The sequence below is a fragment of the Phasianus colchicus genome, chromosome 7 (genome assembly GCF_987193195.1).
Source record: "Phasianus colchicus chromosome 7, bPhaCol1.hap1.1, whole genome shotgun sequence".
Taxonomy (NCBI): Eukaryota; Metazoa; Chordata; class Aves; order Galliformes; family Phasianidae; genus Phasianus; species Phasianus colchicus.
In genome coordinates this window covers 22,632,277-22,658,727 of record NC_143442.1, presented here as the reverse complement: position 1 = coordinate 22,658,727, position 26,451 = coordinate 22,632,277, and the positions used below count along the sequence as shown (strand labels likewise).

Genomic DNA, 26,451 nt, shown 5'->3' with positions numbered 1-26,451 from the left:
AGCCCTAAATAACATTACTGGGCTGATATGTTTTCCCTCCCTCACTAACCCTCCCTCCCAAAGGCTTTAAATTGGACTCCAGTACCAATAATACAAGAAATGACAAGTTATCTTTGTCTGATCAGTTTGTGCAATCAGAAATTTAGTTTTGTAGAAGTATCAGTTGTCACCCTTAGTTTCACATGCAGTAATGTGAAAATCACACCCAACCCCAGACACATCAGGCCTTTTTCCTGGCTTGCCTTCTTTTGATAAAGGTCTCCTTAAAATTTTTTAAGAGATTTTCCTTCTTAAACAATAAAAAAAAGAGATAGTTTTAACTATTTATTTTCCTCTGGTATAATGGTGATACTTTTATATGCAACATGCCAATGTGAAATTGCTACATACAGTTATTGTTCAATGAAGATAATGAATAAACCACTTATGACTAAAGTACACAGGTTTTATTTTTAAGCTGGAGAAAGAATTCTGTTGTATAAATTTGCCAGTGTGAAAAAGCCAGTCAGACTGACCTGCTGGTAATACTGGAAGAAATAGTTGAGGTAGCTTCTTCTGAGCAAACACAGCTAAGGAGAGAGGCTGCTGGTCCTAAAACTTCTGCAATCCTTCCAAGTTTCTCTGCAGAGGGATCAATGTGATGCAGGAATCTCATCTACCAAGGGATGCAAACCAGGAAAAGAAAAAAAAAAAAAAAGGTGTTTTCACATTGTTACAGAATCTAGAAATCTAGAACTGAAAAGAAAGGAAGAATTGCTAGGTTGTCTTGCCCTTCTTTTCTGATATGGGACAGCCTGTCTCTTTTAAGAGAATTTACTAGTTTCTGGTTCTTCCTTTTAGTACACCATAGTTAAATGACTTCCTATAAATAATGGAATTGCAGGCATTGATTACTTTCACACTGCAGTAGCATTGCATGCCATGGCTCTGGCTGCTGGCTGTCGCAGAGCAGTATGCTGAACCCCATCAGTGCTCCTGCCATCCAAGCAGATCTTTACAGGAGAAGTGGGCTTGCTAGAATGGAGATCTCACATACCTTGACCTTTTTGCAATTAGCTTATGGGAGATGCTTCTGCACCAGGCAAATTTAAAAGGGTTCTGATGCAGCAGGCTGCAAAGCATGTAGGGGTGGCTGCGTGGCCAAGGATAACATGCAGGACCTAGGAAGCAAGAGGTGGAGGACTGAAGGACTGCTTTCACTAGCATATCGTTCCCTCAAAGTTAATTATAGGCTTCAAAGTTACTTATAGGCTATTTGCAGTTCTGTTAGTTTGGTTTGGGTGGTGGTAGGTTGTTGTTGTAATTTTTATTTTCATTTCTATTTTTTTGTTGTTTGTTTGTTTCCCAGATGAATCTCTGAATTTGAGCACTGGCCAGATTCACAATGTATCTTTGAAAGCATTTTGTTCATGTGCAGGAAAAAACTGCTTCTCCTTCTTTTCCAGAGTTTGAATGGAATTAATTCATTGCTAGAGGGATCTATTAGGCCATTAATTAGCTCCTTACAAATATCATGGTTCATTTATATTTCTGATTATGACACTGCCCTGTGTGGCATTTGAACTTCAGTGGTTCTGTAATTGCTTGCCTAAGCAGTTCATGTTGAGAACCCCATCACACGTTCCTTGTGAGTCCAAACTTCTCCTCACTATGAGACATAAGCACATAAGGCTAAAGGGCAAACCATTGAAGCTTTCCTTCCAAATACACCACGTGTGAATGTTCCAATACGGAGAAGAAATGGTCTCAGGTGTAGCAACTCTGTATTTTATTAAAGGTAGGGGGGAAAAAAAAAGAAAGTAAAAAAAACGAAAAAAAGGTAGAGAAAATGACTAAGAGGAAATATAAGAGGAAATATGACCACAAAATAATAAAGAAACATCTCTGCAAAAACCTCTGAAAATACAAATCTGAAAATGCAGTGCAGGAAACTTCTTTACTCGTAGTGAGAGCAAACATTAAAAGTGAAACAAATGAGTCAGACTGATTCAATGTTTAGTGATGATTCTTTGTCTGGAGAGACTAGATCCAAATTCTACTCACAAATGATCACTTGTGTATCCCATGGCAGTGAAACTCTGAAGATGCAACATAAAAGTGGTACTTATGCTCAACTCTGAGCATGGTTTTCCTATATTCACAGGCTTCCATCCCACCCTTTGCTGCTTTATTAAAGAGATGCTGAATGAGCTATTGTTAGGAAACAAAAATCCTGCGCTACAGAAGGATACAGTACACAAATTCAAAACAAATGCTCCTTTCCATCAAATCCATTCAGATTCTGTGGCATATGCTGTCACCACTGGCAATCTGGGTTTTGATTACGCTATTAAGATGTCATGCTCTCCTCTCTGTTAGGGAAGAATGGGTAAAAAATGTTAGCTGTTCTTTCCATCAGACCGGACGTTCTTTGTATTTTGCAGATCGTTGCATTTGACAGGTCTTTAAATAAATGCAGTTGGTGCTCACTTCTGGTTATGAACTGCCAATTTGTGTTTTTGCAGTTGTTTATTGTGTCATTTAGTCATAACACCATACCAGTTTTCATACTATGGTTTACAGTCATTCCTTCTCTGTATCCAAATACTTCTTATTTTTAGAAGGGCATTCAAAAAATGTCTTTGGAAGTTATGCTTAGAGTCAGTAACTATCTCCTTATTAGTTGATGTGGTTATCAAAATTAGTATCATGAGCAATAGGAGCCTAAGAAATACTCTGGAAGGTGTTCGATGTTTTTATGTGTTCAGTGTAACTTATTGTAAATACAGAATTTCATAATATATTAATGAAAAACTTCCATGATGTTTATTAAGAAAAACAAGTTGGATGTATCTTGGGGAAAAAAAAAAAAGATGGATTACTGTACAGTGATTTTTTGTTGTTGTTGTTGTTAAATATTCATGTCTTTGTTACCATCCTTGAGTGTCTGAGTGCATATGCACAGGAATTTTTTTCACTTGCACATAGGCAGTTATGGCTTTATGCTATAAAGCCATATCAGAGTGATAGTCAAATAGCTGTGCTCTACCATTTCTTCATGGATGGGGTACTAGGGCTGCTGAGGGACTGCTGTGCTGAGTGCAGCTCCCAGGCAACTGCTGGGATGCAGATGTGTACAGAGACTTGTGGTGTCTCATTGCTTGTAGCAAATCTGTCACAGCTGTTTTGGGAGGAGGATGTAGTACTGCAGTGATTATTGGTTTAGCATTTTGTAGTGGTAAATGAACAGCACGTATCTATCTTAAGGGTGTGGATGAGAGCATCAATTGGGTCAGATAAACTGTTTCCTTTCTATGGATCCAGCTATAGTAGTTAGATCAATCCAAGATATCTTGCCTAGTTCTTACTGGTATTCTTCATGTTCTAAGGGAGATATGTTGCATCCTTGGTGTTTATGTTTCCATCATTAATATTTCTTCTAGATAAGGGTATTATTGACCTGATACAGATTAGTGTCTATATTCCTTCTAATTATGATTTATGCAGTAGCAAAGCATCTTATTTTTTTGTCATTTTTCTCTTTGAATATTGCTGTACACTGAGTTTTAAATCTTTTTAATTTTTTTTTTTTTTTAAATATATGTATATTGAATTGTCTCCACCAAACTTCCACCATCAAATCTGTTTTTAATTGGAAACACCTGTACACTGTACTGCTCAAGTGATGCTGGTGGTAGGTTTGAAGTCTTTCAAAGAAGGTTGGTAACCTTATTTCTTCTAGGAGTCTTAAAGGTTTGATTGAATGGGCAGTGATACCCAGAACAAGACAAGTGCAGCACAGCCTGTCAGCAATTGAATGAGATCATTGGGTTATTTGAGAAAAATCCATATGTCAGTTTATATGACTGAAGGTGTTAAGAAAAAGGCTAAATGCCACTGAATACTTTTAAAACACAATAACAGTGAAAATGTTAAAATCAAGATGGAGGTTTACCAAGTAAGCCAACTATACTCAAGAATGTTATTAGTATGTCTGACTGTCACAGCTTGGTCTGCTGATATTGGCTACGTTATGGGTGTATTTAGTATTAGTGTTTAGGGAATTCTGTGTAGCAAAAATTTACTTGTATGTTCTATTACTCACAACCAGAGCAATTTGCAGTCTTTGTTTAGGAGGTAGGGGGATCAATGAAGGAATTTATTAAGATGTGGAAGAGAGGTTAAATTCTTTCCTGAGATTTCCAAGACAATATTCTCCTAAATTCAAAATCACTGCCACGTGCCCAGCCCTCACCTCAGAGCTTTGCCACTCTGACACAAACACTGTGCAAAAGGCCATAATTTGCCGACCAGCTGCAACTCTTGCTGAAGTCAATGGAGGCTGCAGTGGTTAGGCATCACTCAGATTCATAATCACTTGTGGCACTGAGAAAATAATGACCAGTGGAGGAATCATAAATTAGAAAACCTCTACGTTGTTGCTATTAATGGAGTTAATGATCCTTCAGATGAAATACTGTACAGTAAATATAGAATTGCTCTGCAACTGAGATAAAAGATGAGGATTGAATAAATGTTACTGTGGCCAAGAGACTGAATTCAATAAAATTAATATCCAGTGATTTGTTAAATGTAGATTCAAATGTGTTCCTTTTTATACAAAAGGCCAGCTTATGCTTTCAACAGTCTTCAAATATAGCTCTTAAGCTTTCCTCTTAGCAAATCAATTCACAGGCTTTGCAGTTCAAATTTACACTAAGAAGAAAAGGGCCAAATTGTGCTGTCATATGTAGGTACAAATCTGTTTGATCCAAATCACTTCCCTTTGAATGGATTTCTTTGACTGAACAACTAACGCTGCAAATAATAAAGGAGTTTATAAATCTAATTAATGATCATATTACCACCGTTTTACTTCCACACTGTGTTAGAGAGTTGGTGCATTTCCTGGCTCTGGCACACTGCAAGGAGAGTCCTGCTTTCCCAGATGTGCTGCTATCAGGCTAGAACTCAACCCTGCAGCTGACAACATCTTCAGCGTGCATTCATTATTAATACAGGGAACCCGGTAATGATGTGAGCTTACTGAATTAAAGGAAAAATCAAAGACATTTTACCTGTCAAGATGTTAGTTCTGAGCTCTCAGTTTATCTTGCAGTGGGTGACAATGAATCACTGACTTCTGACATAAGAGCATGGAGCTACCTTCATTATACTTAACCAGTCTGACAGCCTTAAATCTGTGCTTGGGGCAAATGGACCACTTCTTCAAACCCCGTATGTGATTTCCTGTCATAGGCATATTATTTTATATTGCTCTGTTGTGGAATTGTGCTTGCATTTATTAGCAGTGTCTACCATCTAGATATAGGTATCTAATGGTCAGCATTAGGTGTAACACAAATAATGTTGCCCCCACAAAATGAAAGATCAGATACTGAGAGCTTTGCTGGCCAGACTTGTGTTGCAGAGCTCGGCCTTAAACGAGTGGATGAGACAGGAGCTGCCAGAGCACTTCTGCTCCACCTGTATTGAGCTTCTTCCAGCAGCAAAGTACTGACTATTGTTATTTTAAAAGCACTTTGCTCACTGCAGTGTCTAAGAGAGACCAAAGCTTACTGAAAGCAGCATGAGCTTCTTCATAGCCCTTCAGCAAAAGGTATCCATCTCTTCAATCGTCTTCCTTTCATATGTGCATAGAACATGAAAGAGGTATCTTCTGCCTCAAAGCTGAGAAATAGAGCTTCTGGCACACTGAGGAGGTGGGATAGCCTTGTCCCACAGCAAGCTGATCTCTGCCTAATTTCCAGTGTTCTGACAGTTCTGAGCACTGTCTTCAGGAGAACTCAGCTCATCCTTCATCCTCATGCCAAGAACTTCCTATAAGCTGGATGAAGGCCTCCAAAGATCTGTCTGACAGGGAGCAGTGGGGGAAGGCACATTTTGGATTGAAGATGCTGAGATTGGTGCTGAGGATCTGGGCAGATGACTATAGCTGGTGTACATCCTGAGTTTCAGTCCAGCCCTATGCATGAATTTAAAAATGCAGTTTTCTTGTCCCTATAATTGTCTGTCATTTTATTTTGTTAGTGAGAGGTGAGAAGAGCCCCATAAGTGAAAGTAAAAAGGCAAGAAGGCTTCATAGTGACTGAGAATAAGGAGGGTAAAGGGGAATAGTTAGAGATAGTTTATAGAAGCAAGAATGTAGAGCTTGTTAGAAAATAAGGGATGGCAGACACTGTGACTGGGATAGTGAGGGGGATGAAGGCCATGAAGATAAGGGTTTGAGAACAGCCCGAGGACATTTGGCAGGGAGGTGATTAGGTCAAGAAGAAATGAGTCTGGGGGGATGCCCCCCTGAAAAGTCAGAAGTTTACAGCGAAAAAGGTCAGAAGCCTTTGCGAGGAAGACGACAAATCTTCATCCCACTACACATGCGCAAGAGGGGAGGGACTGCATGCTAATAAACTCTCGGGGGTGTAATGAATATGTATCCGAATTCCGGGAAAACTATTGATTACGTATTAGTTTAGCCTATGTTTGCAGCACGATTTTTCCAGACGGTGTGCAAGTTAGGTGTATCTATCCCCCTTGCACCCAGTGTCTGCGCAGCCCTGAATAAACCGTACCTGCTTTGTAATCTTACTTGGGTTACAGAGTTTGATTCCACACGTCAGTTAGCATTAGTCAGGACTTGCAAAACAAAAAGCTGTTCAGGAAGGCTTCCAACTCTGCATGCATAATCTTCTGCTTTTGTATTCATCTGAGCTGTGCTTATACTATATTTCATCACAGAAGTGTGGCGATTAAAAACACAATTAATTCCTTGCTAATTGACTATTTTCTGAGTAATTCACAAACCTGGATAAATACCAACAGCAAACAAATATTTAGAACTATTAGCCAGCAACTAAACGCATCAGAAATAGTCATTTGAATGGGCATGACTTTTGGCCCATCTGTGTAGAACAGCATGCCCCAGTCTGCAGCCAGGGAGGTGTGAAGACCTGCACCTTTGGAGGCAGTATTACATGTGTGGGAGATGTTACCTAGACTTTTCTTTGATATCTTCTGTGCTGGGGTTCTGCCCCAGATCTTCCTGTGAGGAGCTGCATGTGACACCCAGTGGATCAGCAGACTCCTCCCTGCACCAGTGCTGATGGGAAGCAAAGGAAGGGAGCACAATGTTACACTGGTCTTCCTACTTAGAGAGCATCTGAGCAGGTTGGAAAAAATTAAGTGAAGTATGGGTGCTGTTGGATGCTCACCATCTGTACATCAGACTTGAAGATGTCTTGAAGAGGGGCCTGGATTCCTTGTGCTTTTTCACAAGGTTCAGGGTGAATCAAAGAGGAGCATTGTCAGGAGAGTGGGAAATCTGGAAATGAACCTCAGAGTCTGCAAGGAGTAAGCCAAAAGCTGTTAGAAAATGGGGAAAACCTACCTGGACTATCTCCAAGGAGACATGAAACTAAGAAGAGCAAAGTTATCTCAGTACATTGCTGGAATGAACTTGCAGCCTGGCACTATGCCCAGCTTAGAGATGGCATCAGAACACCGCTATGATCCATCTGCAGTAAATTGAATGTTCACTCTGGCACAAAAATATGATGTGTCCTCCAGAAGGAACCACTGTTCTTTACTTGAGGTCTGTATTGCACAATGGATGCAGTAAAATGTCTTTGTGCGTCAGCGTGCCCAAGCGTGGGTTTCCTATGTGGCAGCATAAGACAGGAGATGTTTTCAGTTGCTGTCTGCTCTGAAACCAAGAGAAGTATTGTGTATTGACTGGTGATTCTTATAGACAATGCTTTTTCTTACCTCCACATCTTGATTAGCCCAGAAAAACAAGGTTCAGCTTAGTCCTTTGCCAAGAGCAAGAAAGGAGAAAATCCTTCTCTGCCTCCCTAGAAAAGCTAGCCTTTCCCATATCAATTGCTCAAGCCCTTATCTTCCCAACTGACAGCTGTTACCTGCTCTAGCACAACCAGTCTTGCAAGATTTGTAGATGATAGCAAAACCTTCTGACAAGGCCAGCAAGTGAAGCTTTCACCATTGCTTAAAAAGAAAATCTGTGTTTGCCCTGTGATGAAATTTGCCAGCGTAGAGTCAAGAAGGAGAGAAAGAAGTTTATTGGAAAATCCTATTTTATTTTGTAAATAGTAAACATTTAAGCAATCCAAAGAGCATGTGATTTTAGGAATTGATCTCTATTGTATGCTTCAAATAAATCTCCAGCAGCATTGATAAAATCAGAAAATCATTTTTTTAGCTTAAATTGTTTCAAAGCAAGGTAGTGGATTTTATTTTAGCCTATCGGTAACATGAAATTTCAATCATACTGCAGTGCTTGGAATCTAATTCAGTTCTTTCACATCATTCGTTACCTCAGTGAGCCTTACAGAACATTTTATGAAAAGACTTGCTTTTAAACCTTCCAAGGACAAATATTTCTTTAGTAGCATTTAATGAATTTAAAATATCCCAGAGAAAATACGTTTGCTGGCTCTAGTAACTGCATTACTTCCTCTGGGACATTAAACAACCAGTACCTCACAGTGGGTGGGATAGCAGATGCTTTCAGAAATTCTCCTTACTGTAAATATGACTTGCTCTGTCTCTTCTCTTTTGTTTTTATTCATTGAGTGGTTGTAGCCTTTGTTACTCAAGTTCTGTGTAGGGATTTGGGGTTGTTCTGAGACTTGGCCAGGAGGCCTGAGTATATAGTTAGCCTGAGGGACAATTCCTAATTACTCAATGCCACTGCAAAAGAAGGAACAGATGGGAATTGCAATTCCCTGGTGCTGACACCTCCAACTGTTTTGTCCTGTCCATCCCTACCTGTTTAAATTCTAATCTTCTGCCTTCTCTTCCCACCTTCTCTTTTCCCTAATTTCTATTCCTGCAGGGGTATTTCAGGTATAACTTTTTTCAACCATTTTCACTTACAACAAACTACCAGGAATCTTCAAATTTTGTTTCTCAAAGGGATAGAATTCATGTGATGAGTGCACATAGTGCAATGTATGTTCAATATGTGGAGTAGATCTGCTACTCGAGGACCCCAGCTCCTGGCAGGATTGGAGCTGCTGCATGTGTGACTTGTCCACAAGTTACTACTGCATCCAAAACCATCCATGTACACCCAAATGGGCAATGTCCTTCCTTTAAAACATCAGCATTGTGGCAAATCATCACTGCCAACAAAAGTGGTCATTGGAGATGTAAAGCAGGCTACCTACAAATATAGATCAGACTTTTTTCCCTCACAAGACTGGGATTTGACCTGGCAATATGTGAATCTGGGTCAGATTTGATAACTGAGTCAGATGGGTTATGTAGAAAGAAACTCTGTCTTTCTTCACACTAATGCATGTCCAGACAGATCTTCATTCTCAGAAGGGGAAATAAATTTATGTTCACACACTGACATTTTCCAGATGATCTAAGTCAATGTTTAGATGTAAAAGTGATGAGAAGTTTCAGTGATTTTTTTTTCTTTTCTTTTTTTTTTTTTAAGAGGGCAAAGTAATTACAGGGATGAAGGAGAATATTTTCTAATATTTTCTTTTTCAACTCTTTAAACTCTATTGCTAGGAAAACCTCAGCACTGCAAACTCGAATGTTTTTTTTTTCTGTATTGAACAAAATGTTTTTTGAGCAGTGGGCAAGACTTTTCGTGCTTATTCAGAGAGAGAAAAAACCCTTTGTAGGGTCATCTGAAAACCACGTAACCATCTGTTAAACAAAATGAGTTAAAACGTTATACAGAATATCAGCACCCTGTTTCTCAGGGTTGAGATACCTATGCAAGATCTTTTCCAGTCTTGCTCAAACATCTTCAACAATGACCTGAATGAAAGGGTAGAGTTCATCCTTGGCAAGTTTGCTGATGATACAAAGCTGAGAAGAGTGTCTGACACTCTTCACACACAGAAGGCTGTGCTACCATCCAGCAAGTCCTGGACAGATTGGAGAGTTGAGCAGAGAACAACCTTATTAGTTTCAGTAAGGGCAAGTGCAGAGTCCTGCACCACACGCATCAGTGTAGATTAGGGGTTAACCTGCTGGAAGAGAGACCTGCAGTGAAGAACTTCGTAGTTCTAGTTGGCCATGAGGCCAGCAGGTTGGCCATGAAGCAGCAGTGTGCCCTGGTGGATCAGAAAGCCAATGGTATCGTGAGGTGCATTAAAAAGAATGTGTGCAGCAGGTCAAGGGCAGTGATCCTCCTCCTCTATTCTGCCCCGGTGAGGCCTCATCTGGAGTACTCTGTCCAATTCTGGGCTCCTCAGTTGAAAAAAGATAGGGATCTCGTAGAAGGAATCCAGTGGAGGGTCACAAAGATGATTGAGGGCCTGGAGCATCTCTTGCACAAGGAACACCCGAAACTGTTCAGCCTGGGGAAAAGAAGACAGATGGGGAGATCTTATGAATGCTTATAAATATCTAACAGGCTGGAGTCAAGAGAATGGGGCCAGGTTTTATTCAGTGGTGCCTAGTGACAGAACAGGGGCCAATGGTCACAAACTGGAACATGGGAAGTTTCATCCAAACACGAGGAAAAACTTGTTTACTTTGAGGGTGATGGAGCACTGGAGAACAGGCTGCCCCGAGAGGTTGTGGTGTCTCCTTCTCTGGAGATATTCAGAACCTGCCTGGACATTTTCCTATTTAACCTACTGTAGAGAACCAGATGGACTAGGTGAAGTTCAGAGGTCACTTCCAATCCCTACGATTGTGTGATTTTGTGAAATACTTAGTGATAAAAGAATAAATGGCATTCAAATACTATGTTCAACAGTAATCTGTTTAAATTCACTCTGAATAATATATTGAAATCACTAGCTTGGAATTCAACTTGCCCAATTTTACAACCTAAAAATGCTCATCTTGCATCTAGTGCTGGAAATAGCTTTGCTTCTGAGATCATAGCTGCCACTTCTTCAACAGCTTTTACTGGATGTTCAAATTTTATTTCTTTAGTTAAATTTTCTGGTTGAACATTATGTATGGGCATACTTCATTTGATCAGTTATAGCCAAAGAGGTTAGCCAGTTTATGGCTAAATAACCCTCTGCTATCAAAGAAGAAATGAAATTCCCTGAATTAATATAAATTCCTTGAGGCAGTGGCTGTATCTGAGAAATACTAAGGGGAACCGATCCTGTTATATTATGATAGTTCAGAGACCTACAAGTGTTACCCTTTTCAGAACAGTAAAATCTACATATTGTACATTTTAAGGTAAATGGAATCTTTTTTTTTTTTTGATGGATAGATGATGGGAATTATTGATGTGTCTGCTTAACATGCTGTTCTCTTGGCAGACAGCCTAGCCATTAGAAGGATAAATGAGAGCTCTCGTATATTGTTAATGTTTTTTGCAAGTGTTCTCAAATCACATACAAACAGACTGACTCTTGCTCTGCAAGATGCATGTAACAGCATTGATTTTAGTGGATGATGCTCATATCCAGCCAGGAGAACACCAGGCCCTTTGAACTCACTGCATGGTTAAGTAAGCTTTGGTCCTCAGAGGCTTTTTTCATCCGCAGTCTTGAAGGAGTGGCTTTTATAGAAGGCGTTTCTCTCTTGTTACGCTATTGGTTTCTGTGTTTAATTCTTAGATACTAAATATGCATTCTTATGTCAAATGATGCATCTCTTCTACTAGACTCCTCTCTTTGCATCTTTTTTGACAAGATGTACCAGGATACAAAGGAATCTAGTATTTCAAGTCCTTGAATACACCCATCTTCCTTCTGGATAAAAGAAAAATGCAATTTCAAATGCCACGGCTTGTGGAGAATAGAGAAGCCAAGGCTCCTGCTTCATCTGACCATGAATTTCTGCTATTAAAGGGAGGGAACATAGCTCCCCCTCAGCCTGTAAAAAGAAGATGGTTGATTCCTGCTCTGTCCCTGAAAACAATTATTTGAGCTCCATTGCCCCAGACATCCTTCCAGACTGCCAAAAGCAACCCCTTTCAGCTAAGTCAGTCTAAAATATTCACTGAAAATAATTTATATTTTAAAAGTAGCCTTGCTTGGTATGGGATGGGGAGAAGACTAATTGTTGCATGCTTTTGCTGTTTCTCTACTCTTTGCCTGTAGACTAGAACCTCTAGCTCAGAGCTCTAAATTGTATTTTGACAACTCCCAGCCTACTTCCCTCCAAAATGACATGTGGGTGATCAGATATGCTCTGTGCTGCTGAAGGGAAACAAACAGCAGGATGCTGATTGCTGGTGTTCCAACAAAGCAGCAATTCCTCAGAAAGGGGCAGGGGTGGAGGGACATCCATATTGCAAGGAGAGCTGGAATGCTGTCATTTGGCTATGTAACGTGACCAGTCACTATTTGGTACTAGAAGTACCCTTCAGGAGTGCACAGATTTTGTCTGAAGGTCAAACTCCTGGTTTGATAGATAAGAGAACGCACCAGGCAAGGGCTTTTGCAGGCTTGGGGTTTGTTTCTTCCTGGTATAGATGAGCATTCTTTTGCAGATTTTTTTCTCCTTTAATATTTTTGGGCTTTTTTTTCACAATGAAATCTTTACTTCAGTTTCTGATTAACCAGTTAATTACCTAGCTGTAGTGCTCTGTTGGTTTAGACCATGTGCTGTAGGCGTTCATGGCAACTAAACTCTGCTGGGAAGCTCAGTCTCATGTGTGGGTTTAATTAGAGATGCTTTGAGGGTGTTCTTAATGTTATTTGAGAACTCTGTGCATCATTTCCTACACAGCCTCCAGCATCATTTCTGGGCTCAGCAAGGCTATAGGAGCAACAGTGCCCCATTTGCTTCTGTGGGAGGAAACTCACACACTCCTTATTCTGAATATCATATTTAATGTTCTAGTACAGAAGTTAAGTAAAGCTATAGTTAATAAGAACCTCTCATGTACATATTAAGTTTTAAGGGGTATATTTTCCATTCATTTCACATGTGATTACTCCTCTTTGACATTAAATAGAATTCAATGTAAAGGCCAAAGAAATTGGTAAGTGGTGATGTAAATTGAAATAAATCTCTATTAAAATACAGCTTTTATAGAAAGAGTCATTCAAGCAGCACTGTTGCAGCTTCCAACTATTCTGTATCATTAAGGACTAAAAGATCCTTTGTACTGGTGTCATTATGTATTAGAATAGTAGCATCTTCTGTTGCTACAAGGCGGCATGAAATAGATATCATCAGCTAAGAGATTTACATATCAAATATTGAAATTGGCTACATAAAGTGGCCTGGGCCCTATCACAGAATTACAGCCCACTGTAACAAACTCAGACAAGACAGCTTGAATGGAGTTGGCAGTACCTATGAAAGGTGATTGAAAAATTGATAAGAAAGATGCACTAGCTCCTGCTTTGCAGTGAGCTGTGCTGGAAACAAGTTGTGAGAACAGCCAGGTCTGACTGCTTCCTTACGCAACAGAAAAAAAATCCCTCTTTCTGTTGACAGACAGCTCAGTGCTCTGTCGCTGCGGCTCAGCTGGAGCAGACAGGGACAGGGATGCTGAAGCACAGCTCTCTCCTCCCTGTGACTGCATCAGGCAGCCTCACCAGAACCTCCCATCTGTGTGTCTGCAGGGCCACGGACAGCCTCAGCCCTCCCTCAAGGTAAGGCTTTGCAAGATCTGTCTCTGGGGAGAAAAGATATACTGTGTTGTACTATCTCCAAGTAATTCCTGCATTTACAAGAATAGCTGTCGGATTTGTAGTTTATAAAAAATTTTCCTAATTGGGATTGGTGCCCCAGTTTCTTTTGCCATGCAGCCATCCCAGTGGTGGTTTGGCACCACAGAGAAATCAGAGTGGGATTAGAAAGTGCTCCACCTGGCCTCGATGCAGAGCCAAACGCTAATTCTTCTAACTAAGGGAAGTGGTGAAAGATAAGAAAAGAGCAGAGAGGAGAAAAAAAATAAACAACAACAACAAAAACCCACCAAGGATTCGAAGGAAAGGGATGAGAATGTAAGATTTGAGTTGTTTCAAAGACCAAGCCTGCTATCACCAATTCAGCTAGCAGAGCACTTGTGATTGCAGTGAGAATTCAGCTGGCTCCAGAATAATTGAAGTGGACAGCCAGTATGGGACTGAAGCACATCTGCCTCATTCACAGAGAAGAGCTGTTCAGGAAATTAATACTGTTGTGTAGCATAGTGCATTTTAGGAATTAAGTAACTGTGATGGAGAAAACATGGATGTAAAAAGACAATTGTAAAGCAAAGAGGTTGTAAGCTAAAAGGAAACAGCGTAGCTGGAACAAGTAGTTGCTGTTTGTTCTTTATGGTTTGGTTTGCATTATCTGACTGTTCAAGTTATTTTGTTCACCAGTTACATTGCTTACAAATTTAGGAAAATAGAATTTAGTTCTTCAAGGCACCAAAAACCATAGCTTAAATAAAAGATTTAAGTCCCCCACTATTCTGTTGAGTTAGATACAGAACTGACAAATAACTGTGCTGTTGCATGTATCTGGAGGCTAGTTCTAGCTAGTCAGTGCCTGGGAACCTTATTGCTGCCCCTGGTCTTGTAATGACCAAAAGGACCATGCTAAGAATTTAAACCTAGACATGTAGGGTAAAATTAGAGCCATCTTTCCATTCCCTTCAGTGCTGTTGTCTAAATTATGACAGATTTTGTTGCTTTGTGATGCACAGCATTTGAGAAATTTGATCAAAGTTCATACTATTTAATTTTCAGATGTTTCATCTCAGCTATCACCAGTGGTTACAACCATCACATTATTCACATTTGAGATTTAAATGTTTTTAAAAGGATTACACTTATTTGACAATTTGTTGTTTGGGTTTTTGTTTTTTTGTTTTTTTCTGAAGAAATATAAAATGAGCAAACATTAAGATTAATAGAACTTCTGAACCATATGGGGAAGAAGAAAACAAATACAGAGAATCAAAAAATGTGCTGTGGAATTGTTTACCAAGCTGTTTGTTTTAACATCTGAAAATGTAGTGTGTAACTTAATGCTGCTTACCTTCAGCTAATCCTCCTGCATACAAAGAATAACTAGAAAATAAGAATATTCTACCTTTGAGATGTAGCTTGAGTATTATTTAGAAACATAGTAGCTTAAGGTATATATCAGGAACTCATAAGTTTTCTTTGCTCCACTATGCTATCTAAAAGCTTGTCTTCCAATTCAAGGTCTCAGTCTAAGATAGCATTAAAATTAACTTTGTTATTTATCGGCTGTTTTGTTTTAAAAATATTTCTTTAACAACATTTCTAGCAGTATGAATATTTGATGCAAAAACTGGAGAAAAAGTTAAGAGGTCATTCATAAAAGTTTTGTTTTTAATAAAAAATAGAGACGGGATATAGGTGAAAAATAGTATTCACTAAAACATTGAATAGACACTGAAAATTCTGATGATAAGGATGTGAGGATGGCAGGGAGGACAGGCACCCACAGCCTGGGCAGTGCAGCCTGGCACTGGCAGAGAGGTGGTTCACTCCTGAGGATGGATGGATGGATCCTGTTTACAGCTAGTCTTGATTTTCAGAAAGCACCACTAGCTAATGAAGCTTGTGTCATGAATCAAGTGCCATCTCATCACGTTTCATCAAAGACAAAATGATTTTCTCAGAACTACAGCATTTTTTGTCATTATTTAACCTGTAGAAGTGACACTAGAATAGTGTTGCACCATGCTGACCCTTTCCAAAAATTTGTAGGAGGGAAACTGAAGCATTTAACATTTAGATTTTGATCTGACAGTCTAAGGTATCTGAAGGCATTTTAAATAATAATGCAATTAAAACAATCATATTAATTGAGTAATATTATGAAAATATTTCTCCCATGTAGTGAATTTTGGTGCAGACATGCTGAAAGACATCAGTGAATATATTGCTGTATGGTGACTATAGAGTGGCACCTCTTTCATATACTAACCCAGCATTAGCAGTGATCTCATCTCTATTTTTGTAGCTTTTATTCTGAAATTCTGAGGGAAGTTGTTCTCTGATGTTGCTGAATTGGAAGACGTTCAGTCATCTAATGCTGAGATAGACATCTGCTGTGTGGAGAGCCTGAGCAGGGAGATCTGCTCAACAAAGCAGATCAGACGGGTGGGCCAGAATCTCGGCCTTGATAAAGGTGTGGTCGTACTCATGGCTGGCACCAAAGTGGTCATAAAGCCACCCTACAGCAGCCAAGGAGAACGTGCTGTCTGGCTGAGCTGGATGGAGGCCAACCCCCATTCTTTTTATGGTCTTCCTTCTTTCCACACCTCCTTTTATCCAGCTAATGGCTCATGGTGAGGAGTCAGAGAGGGTGGGCATAGGGCCAGGATAATGTCCCTGTTTGCCCCAGCAACATTCAGGCTGCAAAGCAAGCCTTGGCATTGCAAGTATAAATTGCGGAGACTTATCTGTAGCCAGGTCTGAGCAGAGCAGCTGGCCTCTTGCTGCCCATTTGGCCTGTGCACACCAGTTGCTTACAAACAAGTCCTGATGCTGGAGATTCTCTTGTGCTCTCAGTTTTTTTAACATTAAATTCACCAAGAATTTTTATTTTTATTTTTATTATTATTATTTTTTTTTTGACAGACAACAGTTAAGGAAATATTTGCTGTTTCCTCCATGCAATGTTCACTCTGTCTCACCTTTCATCTAGGCATAGTTGTAATTTAAATCTGTTATGCTTCTGGGTCCCAGACTGTCCATGCTGAATACATTCTTTAGCCAGGATTCCACAATCTGAAATTAAAACAAACAAACAAACAAACAAACAAAAACAAACAAACAAACAAAAATTTAGAAGCAAACAGGAAAAAAAAAAAAACAACCCTTCTAAAAGGCTATCTAATTGTTTTTCTACTTACTGTCTATTGATTATGCCTCTATATTTCAAGTAATTCTTCATCTCATTATCTCTAAGCACTGCAATTATGGCCAATTATAATAATACATATGTTGTATAATTACATTATGTCCACTGGTGACTGAAAATCTAAGCTGATATAACTGGATGCAGAGTCTGGACAAGGGTATTTTGCTCTTCTGATGTAAGGCAGTCTCCCCAGTGTCATGTGAAAGAAAGTGTGCTTTTGCAGAACTGCTTTTCTTGTTGGAGATGAAAGATGCAGTGGGTAATACAGTAGGTAGGACACTAGAGCAAACTTGAAAATCCTTGCTACCATCACAGAAGTAACTAAATGAATAAAGTTTTGTTGCTTGGCCATCGAGGGTGATATTAGATTGTATCACCTTGAGATCTTATCCCTAAATGTAAGCCTTTTTGACAGTGGTTGAGAAAAGCTTAACTTCAGCTCCTTTGAGTGAGAATTCAGAGGATCTGCCTTCGCTGTCAGGAAGAGGATATTCGAGCTTTGTTAACCAGATGTCCTGGCAAAACTAGTGACTGAATTGGAATGGAACTGACGCTCTTTTTCTCCTCAGGATACAAAATTTCCTCAGACAGGGCTTCTCAGGACTGAGGAAACAATTGCTTCTATGACTTCAGTTTCTCTCTGTAGTGATTTTACCTAAACAAGAGACACTATGTTTCTACTTGTTAGTGCGCAAGTATTACACTCTGGCATTGCTGCGTATCTGGGCAGGTCCGTAACTAACCTGCTTATGTCAATGTGCGTCCCTCACAGGGAAAAAAAAAGAAAGAAAGAAAACAAACAAACAAAAAGACTAATTTAGCAGAAAATTTCTGTTCAACTATCCTGTGACTGCGGAGGATTAATGTTATCTGCTTTGTAGAACAATTAATGGCACCCAATGCCATTTTAGATCTCCAGGATTTCCTATCAAGCCTTTGTCTGCTGCATGGGAGCATGCTAGGTCTCCCCTGTGTGCTGCATCCCATTGCCAGTCCCACATAGAAGTCACAGATACCCTTGGATGTCTCAAATGTCAGTGAACAAACACATTTGAGCAATTGAATTTTACCTTCCCCCATTTGAAATGTGAAATACTTTATTGCAACAACAAAAGCTGCAGGTACTGTCACTGGTGAGTTCCATCCTTAAGAAAGTAACATCCAAGCCATTGTGAAGTCTGATGGAAACCTATAAGCAAATCTTATAAATCATTTTGTGCAACCTGGAATTGAAAACTTGAATCCTTAGCAAATTTGCTCATTGCTCCAGGAAGGAAAGAAATAATATAGTTACAAAACAATACAATTTCTAAAGTAAAACTTTTTTTTTTTTTTAATATATAACTTAAAATAAGTAAAATCAAAAGCAGTTTCTTAGAAATCAAAATAATTTTGGTACTGTTATGATGTGTTGTACTATGCATCAAAGATTTTTGATGACACTGATAAAAATAAACCTGGATCCTATGGAGCTGTGACAGTTTACAGCAAATGAGTTTTTGGTCTGTGATAAATTATCTTCATTGGAATATTTTCTTATCTATAAAACTACCACATTGATGACTTCAGTAACAAAAGAGAATCTTTACATAAAATATCTCAAATTGAAAAGCAGAAGTCTTCAAGGTTTGCCAGAGCAGTAAACTGAATTTGAATATGCATAAAGAATAAGTTTTAAAAAATTTGTAAAGTTTATATTTACAGCAGAAGAATAAGTTGCAGACAGCATCCATATTTACACTTGTATCATTCATTTACAGTCATTTCAGTGATACAGAACAAATTCAGTCAGCATCTGGCAAATTGTTGACAAGCTCCAAAGTCGTGTTATTGTTGTTCAATAGGAAAGAGTGAGGGCAGCTTTACAGTTAGTTATTTTACAATCAGCAGATTTCAGCTGTTAATTTTCATGTTAGGTTCTATTCTTTTTATATATAAAACACAACAAAATTGCTATCTTCTCTCCAGTGGAGAGGAAGTTAGCTGTGTAATAATGCTTATTAGATGTTTAGCTTTGAATATTTTAAAATGTTGACCTAGCACTGCTGGAGAATGTGGTTGGAGTGTGAAAGTGAGGCTTCGTGATAGAAAAGGTGAGAGTGTTTTTAGATAAAAATTTAAATTAAAAATGTCATAATCTGAAATCTTTAGAAATCTTCTGTAGAAGTTTTTGATCAATGAGTAATGTTTATACTGTTTAATGGGAAACTTGCACTGATTTCTATCTATGACACTCTGTTGTCTTAGCATCTCTAACACATTGCTCACACAGCAATGCTTAGTTCTGTTGCAATCAGGTGCAATAAATCATATTTGGAAAAGTATCTGCAAAGCAAATGTTCTTCCCAAGTAAAAAGTTGAACATCTTGCATTCAGCTGGTAGTGGAGACATGTTTCTCATTACTTACTGCATCTGTAATGTAAACTGCAGGCTTCTTCAAAAGAAGCTCAGACCTGACATAGTGAAGGGTCTTTCACCCTTGTACTCTACTCTTTTAGAAACATGGTCTCCAAAGGAGTGTTTATAAAATATACAAAAGATACTAGAACTTTCTATGATACACTTGAATCACAAAAAAGAAAATAAGCTGCTATTTGAAGTAATAAGAGTTCTCTACTGCTCTCTATGAATCCAGAACCAAGATGCTGGGCTGAACTCAGCTGCCTCCTGCAAAGTGGGGCCTGGAGTTACTTTGCAGTTTGCTCAGAATCAGTTCTACAGCAAAATCTCTGTTTTGATGCATGCTATTGACAGGAAAGTAGTACAAAACTTGAAGGACTAATTAAAAAAATATATATATTTTATAGAGGAGATAGAATGTCAACAAGTCCATAATAAACATTTTCCCTATGGTGCTTGTTCTTTTCATATGACTTACTACGATGTTTCTGGGCTAACAGTTTAAAGGTTTTATAACTTTAAATGTATCTACCAAAGTTTTACAGTCTGCTTGGAAGCTTTCTGCCTTTGGCATCCATTTTAAAAAGGAAACATAAATACAGAGGCATGTCAAATGTTTTTTAATCATTGTGAATATTCCTAGTCTAATCCAAAGGTTATTTTGCTTTGTTAAGTGTCTGCTGCTGCTGCCAAGGGCCTTGAACCAGGTTCTGTTTCCCTACCTTGGCAAAGCACTTAACCAAGTGGTTAACTTCAAGCACAGAACTAGAGAACTGGCATCAAGGGGTTAATCCTGTTTGTAAATGATTTCTAAGTTATCTACCAGCTCCTTAGAGGGGAGAAATTAGCTTCAAAATATACTTAAGCTTCTGTAGCTTCAGGGGCAGAAGTCACATAGATCGATGAGAATCAGTATTCAGTAGAAGAGAGGTCAAAGTTAAGATAAGAAAATAGAAATTTTGGAACAGAAAAGGTACAGTAACTGTGACCTTGTACAACATTATCAACAGAATAGATACTGTGGAAAATATTGCAAGTGTCAGATGCAATTACAGCAAATAAATCCAGGTGGTAGTTGATATTTTTATTTCAGTTTAGATGTAGCATTTTTTTTTTTTCCCAGGAGTTACAGTTTTTTTTTCTGAATCACATTATTTGAGCGAGCTGACATGTCTGAAGTCAGCCGTGAGAGAACTGCTAAGACTACTTAGATCCTGTATTTTAGCAAGCAGCAGAGACAGGCTAAGCAAAGTTAAATACAACCAGGGAAGAAGCCAGGAAGGTGCTGTGTTGTCTATAGCGAATACAACAGATAAACGGAGTATGTTTCTACTCAGCAGCAATTTGTTGGTAAAAGTTGTCTTGAGAGCTATTGTTAGCCTGCAGAGGCAGGTGGCTAAAGTGTACTGCAGGCAGCTGGGAAGATTTGTGCCCAGAAGGCCTTGAAACAAGAGATGACAGAATGTTAATGGAAATGGACAGATTTGATTCTTCTTGAGGTCATCTGCATCCTCAGCAATTCCACTTGTTTCCATTTTCCTTCACTAGGATTTAGCATCATCTTCTGGCAGCCTGAGTTGACTTTCAGTCCAGTATTTGCATCCTTGCAGAGCTTTAGCTGGATCTTGAACATTTTCATTCTATTGATTATAGGTCAACAAGATTTTATTTGGTGAGTTTTGCATGTTTGTATTTTTTTCTACGCAAGCTATGTATATTTTCAACATTGTGGAAAATGTGTATTTGTTAGATTTTACATGATCCTTTGGCCTATCTATCTACTAAGTTCAAACTCCGTCCTAAAAAGATGGTGAATTCCTTATACACTCAGAGTTTACCCAGAAAAATCAATGTTGAAGAATGACAGCAGATAGCCTCATAAGTAGTATGACTTTGCCATGTGCTCAAGTATTTTTGGAGCCCAGACAGTACATTAAGATGTGACAGATTCATGTAGTTTATCTGGTGATTTATAAAGTTTGCTGGCTGATTTAATAGACTGCTAGAAAGCGTTGTTGTTCGACCAAGTAAAGAGAATCATAAAATGGTAATGAATGTTATGAAAGTTCATGAATATTTCATTTGGGGTCTCTCTCAGATGCCTGCTAGTTTATCTCAAGATCTAGGAACGTATGGCGTATAAATCTGATGGAGGGTAGAGCTGCACAGTTCTCTGAGAGGCACGTTTGGTGAGAGCAACATGTGTTTGAATGCAACAAGCATTCAAAAACACTATATCTCGGTTAAGTTCTCTGTAACCAGCCATGAATTCTAAAGTATCTGGAATATTAAGTAACAGTCTTATGTTCATTCACTATTTGCACATTTAGAAACAGCAGTTAATGTCTCTCCAGCTTGTCATTTTTTCTAGCAACTTCTGAGAGTATTGGCTTACAGTAGCCTTGGCCTGTATTTGAAAAGGCCAGATGGATTCCCACCACATCGAATATTTCATCTGTGTACAGACCAGAGCAACGTACAATGCAGACAGACATTCACAGTAAAGAAATCTAAAAGAAAGGCTTTGTGTTTTCCATCTTTAACATCCTCATGTGGGAGATGTATTCTCTATGCTACTTTAAATCCTGCTAGTTTTATATTTATGTTCTGATCAATTATGTATTCTATTGTTTCTAGTAAACCCCAAACACTTTGGATTGAAATTGGTTTGTTTTGCCCCTAGAAGGTGTATTTCATTGTCTTTCATACACATCAGCAAAATGGATCTGCCTTTTCATAGCAGTGCTGTCCTCCATCAGGTGGACACTCTTCTGTTTCCATTTTGTTGCTAGTTTGTTAGCAATAAAATCACTTAGAACAGCATGCTTATAGATTTATGGAGCCAAAGAGCTGCACAGCACTAAGTAATGATATAACAGCTACTGAGAGCAAGGTTAGCTGCAATAGCACCATACCAGAAGTTCTGTTTAATAGGAATTACTTGGAAAAGCTAAAAACAAATATGAAGGACTTGAAAAGGCTTACATAGATAGTTCATAGGTTTCCTGACAGTGCTTATGTATGAAATGAGATTGAATATCATAGTCCTAAGGCTGTGTGAGACCTCCTGTAGCATCTTTTAGCTTCTAAGTCCTTTTTGTATCTGCCCATTGGATCCAAGATCCAGCTTTATTTTAAGATCTGTGGATAAGTTTGTATCTGAGGATGAAAATGTGCTTTTTCCACCAAATTAGAAAGAGTCTGTTACGACATATTCTATGCTAACTGTATCGTGGCACAATGTGCACCATCCAAGAAACAAGGACATGGGAGTGGTATTTCACAAAAACCATGGGGCTTCACAGGCTGTCACACAGCTTGAATCATCATTTGTGAAGGAAGTCAATTCAGTATTAAAACCTCTGTAGCGTATATCACCATTTTCAGTAAAATAACTGCCAATAACCTAGAAGTCTGTGAACTACTCTGCTTTTATGAAATAAACTGCTTGTACAATACAAAGAAAAATATATTTACCACAATTAATTATAATCAGCACAGCTAACTGAGGTACAGTTCTGTGTAGGTAAGCCCGAAGATTACTTTGGGATTATCATATCTTGGAAGGTAACGCACTGAGTAAACAGCATTAGAAATTTTATAGTGAGTTCTGAGATGACTTGATCTATGTTTTCAAGACAGATGAGGAAGTCAGAAAATATTTCTAAATAATTGCATATTCGGTACTGGTTTGTGTCAAGAGCTGTTGTTTAAGCTAGAGGGAGAGAGATGCTGTCCTAGAAGATTTGACTTATGTTTACAGTAATTTGTTTGGCCAATGCTTATTACTTAATAATCAATCTTTATTATTACATTAATTCTAATTGGGATATGTGAAACATGCAGTGCATTGACCACATGACATCAGTTTACTTGCTGAATAATTTAAGCTATTTCCTTCTAATACCTTAGGCTGCAATGTCATTACTCTCAGGCTGTCCTAATATTCTAGTTATATTGATGTTATTTCACTTGTTATTACCTTCTTGACGTGAAATTGTTTTTCAAATATGGAAATCATGCTCAGATATTTCTAGATGACAGAATTTGGCATTAGTTTATAATGTATTATAATAACAAAACAGTGCAACATAAAGCAAATGATTTGTTTTGTTATGTGTACCAGCCTTCAAAGAAAGGAGACAAAAAATGCCAAAAGGGGAATTTTGGTCTGTATATTTTTTGTATATTCTTATCTTTTTTCCCAGAATGTGGGGAATAATCTTTCTGGTAATACAGTGGAAACAAATGCGCAACCATTAAATGGACAGTGTGATTTATCCGACTTCATACTGCTTTAGAAGCAGTATGTATCACTCTTGTGAGTTTTCTTCTGCTTAAAGAATTGTAAGAAATATGTCTTGCTATTACTTTTATTGATAAAACAGACCAAACCACCTTAATTCATTTTTCATCCAGAGTCTTTTATCACAGCGCGGTTGTGATTAGGATTCTGATCACCCAGTGTGCCACTCTGAGATTGAGAGGCTCTATCTGCTCATCTATTATTCTTCATGAAGCAAAGCTCTAGTGTACCATCTGTTTTCTTACTGAATCTTGCATGTAGCTCCAAAGAGCTGGTCACCAGAGATCGTGTCTGGCAAGCATGCTCTTGGTTCACTTCAAGATAGCCAAGCATTCACTGCTATTGGCCTCTTTAAGTTCCAGCTTAAATTAAACTGCTGCTCTCTGGTGTATTTTAATTTACATATTTGAACTGGTAGCGGGGTTGTGGGTTTTTTTGTTGCTTTTTTTTTTGTTTTTCTTTTTCTAACAAAAAATCAAATGTGAAGAAACCCCAAAGCTACAAGGAAACATGCTGCAGAAATTTTGTTGAGGGCGGATCGATCTTGTTTTTTAAAGCATGAAGTACTACAGTTTGTTACATGTAGTTGATGCCTGTCCCTTTTGATGCAAGAGGAGGTAGTTCCTGGTGTGACCATGTTTAGATAATTGGCATGGGGTAGCAGCAATCAATAGAGTGTATCTGAATATTATCTCCACGCAATTGTTCTTATTAACTAAGGCCATATAATCACCTTTATTTTTAGAAGAATGTAGGATTGGAAGGGGCCAGCTGAATCCCCCAGTCTGCATATTGTCATTGCAACGTACAGTGTGGTATGGCTGCCCATGGGGCAGGGTGCTGAGCCCCATCACCTGCCTGAGGTATCGCTGTCCCTTCTGTACTAAGGTACAGCTCTACTCACTACCACTGACTTTTCCCTGCCTTCCTTGAGGCTTTTTTTTCTTTTAACTACGTGAGACTATTGGAGCTTCACAACCTGCAGTATTTTATAATAGTCTGCGCTATTCCCCGAAGTACAATAAAAAGTAGCTTTTGAGGCTCCTCTTTTTGATCCATTATTTAGAGCCTGATTTGTGCTGTCTGCAATCCCCACATCAGTGCCAGTGGTCCTGCAGTTCTGCAAATTCCCTTCAGGACTAGACTAAAATCATAAATCTTTTTTTAGGATGTATTTAGATATCATCATAGCACAATTTTTTACAATCCGCTCCTCTTACCTTGGATTTTGTTTTCATAGCAGAAAAGGACTGTCCTAAGGAAACAACTCTATTTCTTATTGACTTTCAGTGTCCAGATTAAATTTTTACTTGGCAACAAAACTTCCTTTCCCAAGATAATGGTTGCACAGCATTAGTCCTGGGCTCAGCTCAAGCAAATATTTGTGTTTGAACAAAACCTGGCTATTTTCCCCATATGTTCAGTAGGACTCTGGGAACAGAGCCCATACTGGGTCAGCAAGTCCTGAAGTCATTAGCTCTTTGCAGATTCTGCATCAAGGATTGTAGGTTATTAGACTATGTCAGTAGTAAAAAGGGAGTTTATTTTCATTCCTGTAAATGACAGCTTTATAACATGTGCACACTAGTGCAAACAGTCTTTTCTTTTTCCCCTTTCACAGCTGGGTGAGAAAACGCTTTTTACCTTAAATATGCCAAGGCGTTTTTTCACTTCCATTCAATTTATTTTGTGATATAAAATGTTCTGCCTGACATGGTAGGCCAGTGATGTCACATGGCAATCTGCTCATGTAATTCATTCATAATGCCATTGCTGCGCACACTAATTGACAACACAAGTCAATGACAGGGTCTTTAGTCTGAGCAACTTGCAGTCCAAGTGCCAATTATGTCATGTGGTGCAAATCCACAGAGTCACCTGTGTGCTGGCTATGCGTGTGCAAACAGGTTCTGCATGCTTTGTCTTTGCATCCCCAAGAAATCGTGTTCTTCTTTAAAATATCCCAGAAGGGATATTCACTCAACTTTGCTGAGTGAGAGAGTGAAAATGCATGTGAGCATGCAATTTACACAGGAGGCAGTGTAACTGCCCTTCCTGAAAACACTTTTCTGCAAGGCAGGTCTGGGTAGAGAGGGCATGAACACGAGCTTTTTGGGTGGCTGCTAACTTTCTGTAGTAGTAAGGATGCAGTACTTACTGATGTAAGTAAGGATGCAGTATTGCATCCTTCTTTCCCCTCTTCAGCTGCAGGTGCAGCTGCAACTGATTCAGGAGCTCCATTCTCCCACTCGCATCTGTGAGCAGAATCACAAGGCAGCCTCAGAGAGCACTGACTGCAAAGCAGTACATCTCAATTAGCTGAGGGGTATTGGGGCTCATTTCTCTTCAAATTCCATTGATCTGAAGCACAAAAAGAAAAATTCTGGGTTCACATGCTTTCAGGGTACATGGGGGAGTGGATGTTTTTGTGAGTGCTTCACTTCTTCCTAAATCCCTCTCACTGAGTAAAAGTCCCTTGTTTTTAGCAAACACCTTCAACTTTCACAGCATTGATTCCATCAGTTTATTTTGTTGATCACAAAATGTAGATAACTAAAAGTTTTAGGGCCAGATTCAGAGAAGAGCTAAGCCTGTGCAAGCTTGCTTGGGGATGTGGATGCAAATGGCTCTAGCAATAGGAAGCACCAGGTTTCACAGGCCTCCCAAAAACTCAAAGCCTTCAGGCAGGATCCAGGAATCTGACTGTGTGGCATACAATCTATGATGCAGAACAAAACCCTACAGGGGGCAAAGCCTGGATGCTAGAAATAGTGTGACAGAAATTAGTCAACAAAAAGTTGAGATTTATTCAGGTATTAAAACAGCCAGCTCGCTGGGAAATAAATCAGTGCAAGAGGGGCAGGTGGAGCACAAGAAGCACGGTGATTGTCCCATCCAGCCATCTTCTACCTGCAGCATTGTGCAGGGGCCTTGCTGGAGTGAGGAA

At 38.9% G+C, this 26,451-nt stretch overlaps 1 protein-coding gene across 1 annotated transcript in view; it reads left to right on the top strand.

Annotated features, from left to right (window-relative positions):
• Nucleotides 1-26,451, top strand: part of CWC22 (CWC22 spliceosome associated protein) — a 304,789-nt gene that overhangs the window by 216,637 nt on the left and 61,701 nt on the right. The window contains exon 6 of the mRNA XM_090144114.1: nucleotides 13,402-13,559. The gene's annotated coding sequence lies outside the window, so the exon portion shown is untranslated. The remainder of the gene's footprint in view (nucleotides 1-13,401; nucleotides 13,560-26,451) is intronic.